The 15147-nt window shown below is 58.5% G+C and overlaps 1 pseudogene; it reads right to left on the bottom strand.

Annotated features, from left to right (window-relative positions):
* Positions 1 to 10595: 10595 nt before the first annotated feature.
* Positions 10596 to 13046, bottom strand: LOC128078632 (PHD finger protein 7-like; annotated as a pseudogene).
* Between the last annotated feature and the right edge of the window lie 2101 nt (positions 13047 to 15147).

Below are 15147 nucleotides of genomic sequence, written 5' to 3'. Positions count from 1 at the left end.
TTTGCCCACCGTCTGCCTCAGGGCTTGTGGGACAAACAAAGGCATTACGAACAGCAGGCCTTGCAGATGAGTAAACAAGCTGGGCCGCTACTTGCGCCAGGCGTAAACACACACGAGGCGCCTGGCTCCTGCACGTTACCAAGGGGCTGTGACGGGGCTAGGAAAGCTTGTAAGCACCTGCAGTAAAGGTCTTCGTTCTGCACCAGCAGCAGAGTCCGCGTCTCGCTTGCCACAAGGACCCCAGCCCTTCCGGCAGCGGATTGCTGCAGTTTTCAGCTGGATGCACGCACGGGTGAACATCCAGTTGTTCACGGTGTCTGCGCTGCTTTTCTGGTCGTCAGCTTGTAGCAATGTCAAAAGACGCACGCATTTCAGAAGGTGCCACAGTATCTAAAATAGATACGTACTTCTGCGCCCAGCGGTACAAAGGCTGCTCCAGAGGTATCTCCTCCTGTACGGTGATACTGGCCCATGGCATCAGGGGGGATGTCGGTGGGATGGCAGCAGGGCTTGCGCCTTTCTGCCAGCAGGGAGCACAGCGAGGCACTGGGCTGTGCGGGTCAGCAGTGCTGACAGCCACAGTGCGTTACTCCCGCTGGTGCAGGCTTGTAGGACTGCGGCATGCAGACTGTCCACCACTGCTGATGAAAATGCGCAGCTACTGGTTGCAACTACGTTGAGAAATAGCCCTTGGAAGTGCAGAATTTGCTCTATCAAACAGTGTTATTATGCTGTGTCTGGAGTAGTTTCAAAGGAAATAGGGCAGGCATTATTTTTGGAGTGACCTACCTAAATTTCTAGTCATTCCATACCCACGTGCTAATGACAAGGACGTGCTACCACCAAGTACTGGTGGTGAGTAAAAGATGTGAGTGGTGCTCCAGAGGGCTCCAGACTGAGGCCAGTGGGGAAGAAGCGCTGATCTGCTTGGGAGCCCTGCACGGGGATCGGGATGGCTGGCTGGATGGGCAGAGCCTCAGCAACTGGATAGGGCCAAGAAGACCAAGTGCTGGCTGCTGCTCTTTGCTCACAACAACCCCAGGCAACACTACAGTGCTGCAGCACCGTGCCCAGGTGCCCAGGAAGGCCGAGGGCATCCTGGCTTGCAGCGGAAACGGTGCAGCCAGCAGGAGCAGGGAGGTGATCGTGGCCCTGTACCCTGTGCTGGGGAGGCCACACCTCAAGTGCTGGATTCTGTTCTGGGCCCCTCACTGCAAGAAAGACATGGAGGCCCTGCAGTGTGTCCGTGGAAGAGCAACGGGGCAGGAAAGGGTCTGGAACAAAAGTCCCATGAGGAGGGGCAGAATGAACTGAGGTTGTGCAGTCTGGAGGAGGCTCAGGGGAGGCCTCACCACAACGTATAACTCTGCGAAAGGAGGCTGTGGCAAGGAGGGGGTCTGCTTCTTCTCCCAGGTAGCAGCGTTGGGACGAGGGGGAACGGCCTCCAGTTGCACCAGGGGATCCCCGCTGGATCCTAGGAAGAACGTCTTTGCTGAAAGAGCGGTCGGGCACTGGCACAGCTGCATGGGGAGCTGGGGGAGTCAGCGTCCATGGAGGCGTCCAAGGACCGTGGGGATGTGGCGCTGAGGGCCGTGGGCAGGTGGGGGGTGGACGGTGGGACCTGGGGATCTTAGAGGTCTTTGGCAACCACAGGGACGCTGTGATTCTGTGAATCGAGTCATTTATTGTAGCGAGAGGTAATGAGCAGCAAGCAACAAAAAGTCACGGGAACAGCTGAGCGCTTGGTTGGGACACTGCTGGAGCCACAGGCCCGGCAGCACTCAGGTGGGGCCAGGAGTGAGGGGCACTCAGGTGTCGCCCAGTGCCTTCAGCAGCACCAACACGCCGGGTTCCAGCGGGGCTGCGTCCGGCACCGGGCCCCTCGCCCTGCGCTGGCTGCAAGAGCCTCCGCCCTGCTGCCTGGGTGCCTGGGTGGGGTGTGATGGCATCACAGAGGGTGGCACGGAACGGCCACTGTGACCTGCGGGGTGCAGAACAGAGCCAAGGCTGCGGGGCCCAGGCGGAGCTCAGTGCGACTTGGTGAGGTGAGCAGGGAGGAAGGGGCTGCCTGAGGCTGCCCAGGGAGGAGGGTTCCCCAGCGCTCGGGGCCGGAGCTGAGAACTCAGCCTCGTCCCGCTTCTCCCCTAGGTTGTCACGCGGAGGAGAAAGCCTGGTTTTGCTGGGACAGACACTCTGCGAGTGCTCGCCGTTTGTGCACACGATGTCCGAGGGGACTCAGGAGGCCGCCGGCTCGAGTGAGCCAGGTGAGAGCAAAGAATCCCTGCACGCAGCCCTCCACGGCCACCAGCCCTGCCCCTCAGCTGGCACGCTGGCACACAGCAGCCCCTGGGACAGCCCTGGGGACACCTGGCCCTGCAAGCTGCTCACTGCTGTTTCTCTCTCCTCTCCAGCATGCGTGCTCTGTGGCCGAGTGGATAACCAGAAATCCATCTTCGGCAGGAGATACGAGATGTATGGGATGTGTTTCCATGCATTTTGTGTGGTGAGTTCCCTCGTGCCTCCTGACACCTTCCTCCAACCAGTGCTTCCCTTCTTTCTGCATTCATAACATCGTGCTCTTTCCTCCTCTACAGGGATTTGCCAACGGTCTTTGTCAACATGGAATAGACAATCAAAATAAAGGTCTGTTCTACGTTGAAGACCTCATTCGCACCATGAGGCAGGCAGAGCAGACGGTGAGCACCGCACCGGAACAGGGAGCTTGGTGCCAGCGGAGGCATGGCGAGCTTAGCCTGGTGCAAAGAAAGCAATCCCAGCCCTTCCAAGCAGCCCCAAGAGAAATCCCTGCTCTTGCAGACCAGCCCTGTTCAGCAGGCAGCTCTGCAGAGTGCCAGCCAGCCCTGCCCCCATCCCGTGCCCTGCACAGAGGTGCGGGGCCCGCTGCGTAGGCCCTGAGCCTGCAGCTGATGGGAAATGCTCTGCTCTTTACAGCTCTGCTTCGTTTGTGGCCAGCGCGGGGCCACCATCACCTGCGCGGAGACGGGCTGCGACCGCAGCTTCCATTTCCCCTGCGCCAACGAGGGTCAATGCGTCACCCAGCACTTTGACCGACACTGGTAAGGGCTGCCAGGCATCGCCTGCGGGCCTCCAAGCCCTGCTTCAGCACCAGCCAAAGAAGCGAGGAGCGCGCCGTGACGCCTCCCAGCAGCCTGGCAGAGCCAGAGCCAAGGCCTGGGGCTCCTTCCCGTTCCTCTGCCCTCCTGGCAGCACTTCTCACCTTGCCCGTCCCTCCCATCTTCCTCCAGGTCCTTCTGCTGGGAGCACCTCCCACAGCAGCCAGTGGAGACAGCGCCAACGCAGGACACGACCTGCATCATCTGCATGGAGCCCGTGGGGCTCTGCAGGTCGTACAGCACCATGGTGTGCCCTGCCTGCCAACACGCCTGGTTCCACCGCGCCTGCATCCAGGTAGGAGCTCTCCCCTCGCCCAGCAGGCAGGCAGGCGCTCAGCAGCACCAGGCCTGGCTCACGCTCACACTGCTTGTGTTTCTGCTGCAGGGAATGGCCAAGAGCGCTGGGCTGCGCTGCTTCCAGTGCCCTCTCTGCCGAGACAGAGAGGTGTTCATTCAGGAAATGATCAACCTGGGCATCCACATCCCAGCCAGGTGGGTGGCCTTCAGCCAGCTCTCGAGACATGAGGGCACAAGAGCTGTGCCTGCCCAAGGACTGCCCCAGCAGGCCTGGCCCTTCAATGCGGGGGTGGCTTTGCTCAGTCTTAGTCTACAGGCACTGGGAGCTCATCACATTCCCTCCTTTCTCTGGCAGAAAACCAAAGTGGGAGAACAACCGTGCCTACGCATCCCTGGGAGTTAGGCACCGGCGCTGCGATGCCAGCGACTGCCGTTACCCAGGCGGCAGGGAGCGAGAAGAGCGAGAGGGGTGAGTTCCCTCAGCAGCCCTCTGGGGCTCGGCGTGGGATCGCAGCCTCACCACGGGCTGGGAGAGCACACACTGGGCACCAGAGCCGTGCCGGCGCTCCCTGGCTCAGCTCACTTTGTCCTCACGGCCACAACCCGCTGTTTTCCACAGGCCCTGGCAGCTGCTCCTCTGCAGCTCCTGCGCTGCACAAGGCACCCATCGACTCTGCTCCAACCTGAGTCACAGCGCAACAAGCTGGGAGTGCAACACCTGTGCTGGAGAGGGCATCGGTAAGAGGCAAACGGCCGCGTGCTGCTGGGCTGGGGCCAGGCGAGGCCTTGCTCAAGTCCCTTTGGCCCAGGAGGGATGAGAGCCTGTCCCACCCCGGGGCTGGACATCTGTCCCGCTCACCTTCCTGCCTCCCCTTACAGCCTCCAGCACCAATGCGGACAGCGCTCAACCCAACACCACCAGCCAGCAGGGCCTGGGGCCATCCCAAGGCCCTACAGGACAGGAGAGCAGCAGCTCCGACACCACCAACCAGGCACCATCAGGACCAGACCACAGCTCCCAGGTGCCTGAGCTGCTCTCCGGGCAGACACGGCGGGCCAGGACTCGGAGCCGCTCGCCTCTGGAACATCGGGCTGCAGAGACCAACAGCCAGCCCCAAAGACGCCGCAGGAGCCGGTCCAGGCGGCGACGGCCAGCCTGGGGCCGAAGCCGCTCCCGGGTTCCACGTCGGGCCCGGAACATCAACCGCCGGCCCCACTGATGCCATAGGAGCGGCCGTGTGCCAGCTCCAATTGCTGTATAAAGTCATCAAAGTCCATCAATAAAACTGACAGTTCCATCATGCCACTGTCAGTTTGGTTCTTCTCTCCCTTTCCCGAGGTGGGCAGCTTTAGGGGCTGCAGAATCAGAATCGGAAATTCACAGAAATCACAAAATCAGAATCATATTCAGAAGGTTGGAAACGACCTGCAAGATCATCCAGTCCAACCACCCTCCCATTCCTATTAGTACCACAAGCTACTAAACCATCTCTCGTAGCTCCTCATCCAGGCGTCTCTTGAACACTACCAGGGACGGCGACTCCACCACCTCCCTTGGCAGCCATTCCAGTGCCTGACCACCCTTTGAGAGAAAAAGTTTCTCCTAATATCCAACCTAAACCTCCTCCGGTATAACTTCTGGACGTTTCCTCGGGTCCTACTATTTGCCTGGGAGAAGAGGCCAGACCCTTTTGCACCACAACCTCCCTTCAGGAAGTTGTAGAGTGCAATGAGGTCTCCCCTGAGCCTCCTCTTCTCCAGACTAAACAGCTCCCTCAGCCGCTCCTCATAAGGTTTGTGCTCCAGACCCCTCACCAGTTTCGTTGCCCTTCTCTGGACACGTTCCAGGGCCTCAATGTCTTTCTTGTAGTGAGGGCCCCAAAACTGAACACAGTACTCGAGGTGCGGCCTCACCAGTGCTGAGTAGAGGGGGATGATCACCTCTCTGTTCCTGCTGGCCACACCATTTCTAATGCGGGCCAGGATGCCGTTGGCCCTCTTGGCCACCTGGGCACACTGTCGGCTCACGTTCAGCCGAACATCAACCAACACCCCCAGGTCCCTTTCCTCTTCACAGTCATCCAACCACTCATCCCCAAGCCTGTAACGCTGCATGGGGTTGTTGTGGCCAAAGTGCAGAACCCGACACTTGGCCTTGTTAAACCTCATCCCATCAACCACGGGCATCTCTTCTCCCCAGCACCCAACCCACTCCTTCCTGCCCCCAGCCCGGTTCAGGCTGAGCTGGGTTCTGGCCCCAACTCCAGCAGGCGCAATGTTTCCAACGCACAACGTGGCGGAGGCCAGGCTGGCAGCTGCAGCCCATTCTGGGGGTGTTTCTGTCATCGTGGGGACGTCGCCCGGCACAGGGGCTGCCCCCGGCAATGCGACCTCAGCTGGGGGGGGGCGGAGAGGCTGCATCTGCGTCCTTCCGGGCCGGGGCCGGCAGCTCGGTGGGAGGCTGCCCGCTCGTGGCCTTGGGGACGTCGCCGCGTTTGGCACGCGCGGGCAGAGTCGGGACCCGGGCTTTCCTCGTGCGTTCGGGCGGTGCCGCGGGTCTGAGGGCTGCCGCTGCTCTGGGGATGCCGCCGGGCTGGCGGTGCTGGCCTTGTCTCCTCGCCCTTCCCGTGATGGCAGGGTGGAGTGCAGCTTCCAGACAAAGCTGCGTTGGCTGGCCCTCCTGCCCATCCTCTGCCAGCCCGATTTAAAACCTGGCCTCCCCCATGCCGTTTGTTCTGTGCTTCCTCTAAAAAGGGTTCCGCTTGTGGCTGCCCAGAGTGGGGAGTCCAGTGCCTGGCCTCAGTCAGAGCGCACGTTTGCTGGGGCTGCATGGCCAGCTTTGTTTTTAGGCACCGAATCACCGATCTGAGCGGTGAAGAGGCTGATGTGTGTGCTGCTCTGCCCTCTCTCTGACCTGCTGGCAGCACCGTGGATATGCGCTGTGGCACGGCAGCAGTGCTGCACCCTCCTACTTGTTTAGGGCATCCAGAAGCTCAGGTCCCTGGCTGGTCACTCCTCGTGGCACTTGCCAAGGTCCTAACTTGTCTCAGACCAACTTGCTTCAACTCTGTATAAGATGCGTCGCAGAATCTCAGCATGGTTTGACTGAGAGGGACCTTACAGCCCGCAGTCCCACCCCTGCCATGGTCTGGCTGCCTCCCAGCTTGGGCTGCCCAGGGCCCCTCCATGGCCTGGGGCACCTCCAGGGATGGCACCCACAGCTCTGGACAGCACTGCCAGTGCTTCACTGCCCACTGAGCAGTCAGTGTAAGAAGTCATTCTCCCTCCTATGTGAAAGCTCCCCTCAAGTACTGGAAGGTCACAGTGAGGTCTCCCTGGAGCCTTCTCTTCTCCGTGCTGATCACCCCCATCTCCCTCAGCCTGTCTCCATAGGAGAGGTGCTCCAGCCCGCTGAGCATCTTCGTGGCCTCCTCTGGCCCCGCTCTAACAGCCCCACAGCCCTTCTTTACTGTGGCCTCCAGGCCTGGACGCAGTGCTCCAGGTGGGGCCTCATGAGGGCAAAGCAGAGGTGGAACAATCCCCTCCCTGCCTGCTGCCCCCCTCTGTTGATGCAGCCCAGGATGCTGTTGGCCTTCCAGGCTGTGAGCGCAAGCTGCTGGCTCATACAGAACTTGTTGTCCATCAAGACCCCCCAGGTCCTTCTCTTAGGGCTGCTCTGAAAGAGCTGTTCTCCCAGTCTGTTCACAAATCTGGTATTGCCCCAAGCCAAGTACAGCACCTTGCCCTTAAACTTACTGAACTTTGTTAAGCTCTCATGGGCCCACTTCTCAAGTTCGTCCAGGTTCCTCTGGATGGTATCCTTTCCTTCCATTTTATCAGCTGCTCCACCCAAGTTGGTGTAATCCACAGACATGCTAATCCCACTGTATGTGTCATTGGCAATGATGTTGAAGAGCACTGGTCTTAAGGTGGTCCCCCTGAGGGACACCACTCGCCACTGGCTCCCACCTGGACATAACGCTGCCCACCAGCCACTTCCTTACCCACCAAAGAGTCCTCCCTTCAAATCCATATCGTGGGATAGACTGGGAAAATCCTGGGAAGATTTTGGGCAGTTGGACAAGTGGATCTGAGAGCAGGATTGGCAGCAGTCACCAGCTTTGGGCTCTTGTGTGGTGGCGTTAGTGGGTGCACTTGGCCTTCTTTGGCTTAACCCAGTTGTTTACTCCAGGTGCATGAACCCACGAGAAAGGGGGAAGTCCTCAGGTGGCAGCATCCTCCCCAGCAAGTTCTGTTCTAGCTGTTTTACCTCCGCTCTGGAGCTGGTGCCTGTGAAGAATGACCTCACGGGGTGCTGGGACGGCTCTGTCAAGGAAGAACTACAGGCTGAGCACTGGGCCAGACAAGTCCCAGGTTGCAGGTATGGGCTGAGCACGTATGAGCAGGACTGCTGTGGATCGGGGTGAGCGGGGCCTCACCTGAGATCACCTGCGTTCCAGTTGCACTTATCTTGCTGACAAGAGGCATAGCGGGGCTGAAACTGAATAAATCTGTGAGCTGAGGTGAGGTTTTGGGAGGGCCTTTCCTGCCCTATGAAGGACTCCACCAGCAGCTCAGGTCACGGTGCCCTTTCTTCAGCGATGAGAGGCTGGAGGGCATGGTGTTGCTTGTCTTTGTCCCATCTGACTCGGGGCAGATGGCTTCTCAGGTTCTGAGATCAGTCTTTTCCTTGGAAACGATCTCAGGTTCTGTGATCAGTCTTTCCTTGGTACCTGGTAAGCAGTCCATTTTCTCCTGGACTGACCAGTCCATCAGAATCGTGCGTGAAGATCACAGATGTGGGATTTGAGGGCTCTGTGGCACCCAGAGCTTTGTGACACAAGGGATAGCTTTGCACAGCGAAAGCTGATGTGAGGTGTGTAGGATTAAAGAGAGCTGTGAGTTTAGCCTAGATGATCTGTGTCTGCAAGCCTTCCTGTCTCTACATCTTTAGTGCAGTTAACCTAAAATGTTCCAGGACATCAGGAATTGTAACACCAGTACTATTTGTGTTTGTTTATGGGGGTTTGGTTTTGCTTTTAAATTGGATCCCCACTTTCAAATGTGAAGTTACTTTATCTGGCAGCAGTAAGCAGGGCTCCTGAAGATGTTGTCTCCCCCTGGGGAACCACTGGTAGCCAGAACCACTGGTTGCAGAAATGCACTCGCTCCACATTGCTGGGCTCTAGGGCTGTTAGTGAAGAGAGTGAGAAGGTAAATAACTTCTGTGAGCCATTGGGCCAGCATAACACTTCCCCACCATTGCAGCTCCACTCAGAGCCTGCTAAGACTTGGGGGTACTGCTAGACCTTTTACCTCTTAGGTGAGATCATTTCCTCCAGGACTCCTCAGCTTTTGGAGTACATTCATTTAACAACATACTACAAAGGCAGTGAAAGGGACCTGCCACGACAAACAAACAGAGAGCTTTTAGTCTCACAAGCCCATTTCCACACGTCCACCAATGATACACCAGTGCCGTGGGGTTAAGAGACAGCATGCTGAAAATGGAAGTACATCCAGCTCCCCGTGTCAACCCTGTGCTTACACTTCCTTTGCTTTCCTGGAATGGAGCCTCGCACTTCCCAGAAATGCTAATGCCAGCACAGTTCCATTGCATTTAGTGCAGGGACAGCTGCTGGGGGAAAGTCCACCTCACATGTGCTGCAGTATGTTGAAAAGCTTTCCTGCCAGGCTTGGCAGGAATGGTGCAGAAATGCAGCTCGTTCTGTTCAGAGCTCCCGCATCTCCTCCAACCGCTGTGGGCAGGAACAGCACAACCAGGGAACCCAGGAGGCCCGTGGCCGATGGATGCAGTGCTTCTCTTCTTGCAGCCACTCCATCCACAGCTGCAGCACCACTGCCTCATGCCTGAAGCGCTCCTGCATCAGTGCCCCATGCTCCCGCGGGACATGGAGAGGTGCTGGTAACGCCTCACAGCGCTGTGCTGCAGCTGCCGTGTCCCAGTAGCCCTGCACAGCACCTCCACAGTGCAGCCGCAGCACGTCAGTGCAGCCACACAGCAGCACGGCACAGCAACACCGTAACACCTTTTTACAACCACTTCTCACCTGCAGTCCCACACAGCACCTCCATGGTGCGCTCAGAATGTCTTCATACTGATGCGAATTGCAGTGATATAACTAGCTTGGTAATGCTCATTGATGAACAGCCGTGTAGTTTGTTTAGAAAACAGGAAGAACCTGTGCCCTTGTACCAAGGAGCAAACAATGAAACACTGAACTCCTTATGCCAGGCAGGTGAGGAAGTTCTGCTTGAGTGAGCTTATTTTGTGAAAGCAAATATTGCGCAGTCAAGGCAAGGAGATAATTGAATGTGTGAAGATCGGGTTAAACCAGCAACCACAGTGAGAGAGAGCACTGACTTCATCCACCACAAAAGACCCCCTCCTCCATGTGCCAGCAGAAGGCGTCTGCCTGTTGCCAGAAGCCCGGCTGTAGCTCATCCTCCTGCAGTTCCTCCCATACAGCCAGCACCACGTCGGCTGCCAACTGCTCCAGCACTGAGCTGCTTGGGGGAAACTACAGTGTGCTGGAACCATCACACAGCCACACAGCGTGTCACGGCACAATGAGCATGGATAAAAGAATTACAAGACAGACCAACCACCAAGGTGAACTCCTCCAAAGAGGTGATTGCTCCTGTTGCTGCAGGACACGGCAAAAACATTAAGGATACTGATCGTGAGTCAAGGAAGAAGAATGATAGAGTTAACAAACAGGGGGCCCAGTCCCCAGCCAGGAGGGGGAAGGGGCAATAGAATATATTGGACTGAGTGGATTTGATAGCGTGACACATCAGAACAGAAATATGAGGTGCCGGTGGACACTGGTGCACAGTGCACTCTAATGCCCTCAAGTCACGAAAGGACAGAACCAATTCATATTTCATCCCCAAGATGGCAGAAAAACACCCCCAGAATGGGCTGCAGCTGCCAGCTTGGCCTCCTCCACGGTGTGTGTTGGAAACGTTGCGCCTGCTGGAGTCGGGGCCAGAACCCAGCTCAGCCTGAACCAGGCTGGGGGCAGGAAGGAATGGGTTGGGTGCTGGGGGAAGGGATCCCTGTGTTGCAGCCCCTACAGCTGCCCACCTCGGGAAAGGCAGAGAAGAACCAAACCAACAGTGGCATGATGGAACTGTCAGTTTTATTGATGGATTGTGGTGACTTTATACAGCAATTGGAGCTGGCACACGGCCACTCCTATGACATCAGTGGGGCCGGCGGTTGATGTTCCGGGCCCGACGTGGAACCCGGGAGCGGCTTCGGCCCCAGGCTGGCCGTCGCCGCCTGGACCGGCTCCTGCGGCGTCTTTGGGGCTGGCTGTTGGTCTCTGCAGCCCGATGTTCCAGAGGCGAGCGGCTCCGAGTCCTGGCCCGCCGTGTCTGCCCGGAGAGCAGCTCAGGCACCTGGGAGCTGTGATCTGGTCCTGATGGTGCCTGGTTGGTGGTGTTGGAGCTGCTGCTCTCCAATGCTGGTGAGCCTCAGAATGGCCCCAGTCCCTGCTGGCTGGTGCTATGGCTGCCAAGATCCTAGTTGGTGCTGGGTCCTGCAAGGAGAAGCAAAGAGGTGAGGGGGTGAAACTCCAGCCCCAGGGTGGGCCAAAGGGACTTGAGCAAGGCCTCGCCTGGCCCCAGCCCAGCAGCACGCGGCCGTTTGCCTCTTACCGATGCCCTCTCCAGCACAGGTGTTGCACTCCCAGCTTGTTGCGCTGTGACTCAGGTTGGAGCAGAGTCGATGGGTGCCTTGTGCAGCGCAGGAGCTGCAGAGGAGCAGCTGCCAGGGCCTGTGGAAAACAGCGGGTTGTGGCCGTGAGGACAAAGTGAGCTGAGCCAGGGAGCGCCGGCACAGCTCTGGTGCCCAGTGTGTGCTCTCCCAGCCCGTGGTGAGGCTGCGATCCCATGCAGAGGCAACTCACCCCACTTCCTCTGCCTGCTCCCTGCCACCTGGGTAAAGGCAGTTGCTGGCATCACAGAGCCCATGCCTTCTTCCCAGCGATGCATAGGCATTGTTTTCCTCCCACATTGGAGTTCTGTTACATAAGAAAGAGAATGTGGTTAAAACTCAGTGTCACCAGAATAAGACTGAAACAGACCATATCAGTTCTTCCAGCCCAACCCCATTTCCACCCTGTTCATGAAGCAGCAAAGGGCCAGGCCTGCCATAACGTCTCAAGAGCTGGCTGAAAGACACCAACCTGTCTGGAATTCGGATCCCCACGTTGAACAAATCTCCTAAGAATGTGTCTCTGTCTCGGCAGAGAGGGCACTGGAAGCAGCGCAGCCCAGCACGCAGAGCCATTCCCTGCAGCAGAAACACAAGCAGTGTGAGCGTGAGCCAGGCCTGGTGCTGCTGAGCGCCTGCCTGCCTGCTGGGCGAGGGGAGAGCTCCTACCTGGATGCAGGCGCGGTGGAACCAGGCGTGTTGGCAGGCAGGGCACACCATGGTGCTGTAGGACCTGCAGAGCCCCACGGGCTCCATGCAGATGATGCAGGTCGTGTCCTGCATTGGCGCTGTCTCCACTGCCTGATGTGGGCAGTGCTCCCAGCAGAAGGACCTGGAGGAAGATGGGAGGGACGGGCAAGGTGAGAAGTGCTGCCAGGAGGGCAGAGGAACGGGAAGGAGCCCCAGGCCTTGGCTCTGGCTCTGCCAGGCTGCTGGGAGGCATCACGGCGCGCTCCTCGCTTCTTTGGCTGGTGCTGAAGCAGGGCTTGGAGGCTCGCAGGTGATGCCTGGCAGCCCTTACCTGTACTCTCCAAAGTACTGGGTGACGCATTGACCCTCGGAGGCACAGGGAAGGTGGAAGCTGCGGTCGCAGCCCGTCTCCGCGCAGGTGATGGTGGCCCCGCGCTGGCCACAAACGAAGCAGAGCTGTAAAGAGCAGAGCATTTCCCATCAGCTGCAGGCTCAGGGCCTACGCAGCGGGCCCCGCACCTCTGTGCAGGGCACGGGATGGGGGCAGGGCTGGCTGGCACTCTGCAGAGCTGCCTGCTGAACAGGGCTGGTCTGCAAGAGCAGGGATTTCTCTTGGGGCTGGCTGGAAGGGCTGGGATTGCTTTCTTTGCACCAGGCTAAGCTCGCCATGCCTCCGCTGGCACCAAGCTCCCTGTTCCGGTGCGGTGCTCACCGTCTGCTCTGCCTGCCTCATGGTGCGAATGAGGTCTTGACTACAGAAGTGTGCATTTCCATCTGTTCCTCGCTGTAAAAGGCCAGAGGAAAATGTCTGCAGAAGAGCAAAGTGTGTGATCTTGTTAGGACAGAAAGGCATAAGCCATTGCTTGCAGGAAGGAAGATGGCACTGTGAGGTCACTCACCACACAGAAAGTATGGAAATAGATCCCCTTCATAACGTATTTGTTCCCAGTGATGCCAAGCTCAACGTTCATTCGGCCACAGAACATGCATGCTGGAGAGGAGAGAGAAACAGCAGTGAGCAGCTTGCAGGGCCAGGTGTCCCCAGGGCTGTCCCAGGGGCTGCTGTGTGCCAGCGTGCCAGCTGAGGGGCAGGGCTGGTGGCCGTGGAGGGCTGCGTGCAGGGATACTTTGCTCTCACCTGGCTCACTCGAGCCGGTGGCATCCTGAGTCCCGTCGGACATCGTGTGCACAAACGGCGAGCACTCGCAGAGTGTCTGTCCCAGCAAAACCAGGCTTTCTCCTCCGCGTGACAACCTAGGGGAGAAGCGGGACGAGGCTGAGTTCTCAGCTCCGGCCCCGAGCGCTGGGGAACCCTCCTCCCTGGGCAGCCTCAGGCAGCCCCTTCCTCCCTGCTCACCTCACCAAGTCGCACTGAGCTCCGCCTGGGCCCCGCAGCCTTGGCTCTGTTCTGCACCCCGCAGGTCACAGTGGCCGTTCCGTGCCACCCTCTGTGATGCCATCACACCCCACCCAGGCACCCAGGCAGCAGGGCGGAGGCTCTTGCAGCCAGCGCAGGGCGAGGGGCCCGGTGCCGGACGCAGCCCCGCTGGAACCCGGCGTGTTGGTGCTGCTGAAGGCACTGGGCGACACCTGAGTGCCCCTCACTCCTGGCCCCACCTGAGTGCTGCCGGGCCTGTGGCTCCAGCAGTGTCCCAACCAAGCGCTCAGCTGTTCCCGTGACTTTTGGTTGCTTGCTGCTCATTACCTCTCGCTACAATAAATGACTCGATTCACAGAATCACAGCGTCCCTGTGGTTGCCAAAGACCTCTAAGATCCCCAGGTCCCACCGTCCACCCCCCACCTGCCCACGGCCCTCAGTGCCACATCCCCACGGCTGTGGGACGCCTCCATGGACGCTGACTCCCCCAGCTCCCCATGCAGCTGTGCCAGTGCCCGACCGCTCTTTCAGCAAAGACGTTTTTCCTAGGATCCAACGGGGATCCCCTGGTGCAACTGGAGGCCGTTCCCCCTCGTCCCAACGCTGCTACCTGGGAGAAGAGGCAGACCCCCTCCTTGCTACAGCCTCCTTTCGCAGAGTTATACGGTGCGGTGAGGCCTCCCCTGAGCCCCCTCCGGACTGCACAACCCCAGTTCATTCTGCCCCTCCTCATGGGACTTTTGTTCCAGACCCTTTCCTGCCCCGTTGCCATTCCACGGACACACTGCAGGGCCTCCATGTCTTTCTTGCAGTGAGGGGCCCAGAGCAGAATCCAGCACTTGAGGTGTGGCCTCCCCAGCACAGGGTACAGGGCCAAGATCACCTCCCTGCTCCTGCTGGCTGCACCGTTTCCGCTGCAAGCCAGGATGCCCTCGGCCTTCCTGGGCACCTGGGCACGGTGCTGCAGCACTGTAGTGTTGCCTGAGGTTGTTGTGAGCAAAGAGCAGCAGCCAGCACTTGGTCTTCTTGGCCCTATCCAGTTGCTGAGGCTCTGCCCATCCAGTCAGCCATCCCGATCCCCGTGCAGGGCCCTCAAGCAGATCAGCGCTTCTTCCCCACTGGCCTCAGTCTGGAGCCCTCTGGAGCACCACTCACATCTTTTACTCACCACCAGTACTTGGTGGTAGCACGTCGTTGTCATTAGCATGTGGGTATGGAATGACTAGAAATTTAGGTAGGTCACTCCAAAAATAATGCCTGCCCTATTTCCTTTGAAACTACTCCAGACACAGCATAATAACACTGTTTGATAGAGCAAATTCTGCACTTCTAAGGGCTATTTCTCAACGTAGTTGCAACCAGTAGCTGCGCATTTTCATCAGCAGTGGTGGACAGTCTGCATGCCGCAGTCGTACAAGCCTGCACCAGCGGGAGTAACGCACTGTGGCTGTCAGCACTGCTGACCCGCACAGCCCAGTGCCTCGCTGTGCTCCCTGCTGGCAGAAAGGCGCAAGCCCTGCTGCCATCCCACCGACATCCCCCCTGATGCCATGGGCCAGTATCACCGTACAGGAGGAGATACCTCTGGAGCAGCCTTTGTACCGCTGGGCGCAGAAGTACGTATCTATTTTAGATACTGTGGCAACTATTGAAATGCGTGCGTCTTTTGACATTGCTACAAGCTGACGACCAGAAAAGCAGCGCAGACACCGTGAACAACTGGATGTTCACCCGTGCGTGCATCCAGCTGAAAACTGCAGCAATCCGCTGCCGGAAGGGCTGGGGTCCTTGTGGCAAGCGAGACGCGGACTCTGCTGCTGGTGCAGAACGAAGACCTTTACTGCAGGTGCTTACAAGCTTTCCTAGCCCCGTCACAGCCCCTTGGTAACGTGCAGGAGCCAGG

The sequence above is a fragment of the Tympanuchus pallidicinctus genome, unplaced genomic scaffold (genome assembly GCF_026119805.1).
Source record: "Tympanuchus pallidicinctus isolate F22 unplaced genomic scaffold, pur_lepc_1.0 scaffold17, whole genome shotgun sequence".
Lineage (NCBI taxonomy): Eukaryota > Metazoa > Chordata > Aves > Galliformes > Phasianidae > Tympanuchus > Tympanuchus pallidicinctus.
Note: the sequence above shows the minus strand (reverse complement) of the source record. Positions and strands in the feature narration are given on the sequence as shown.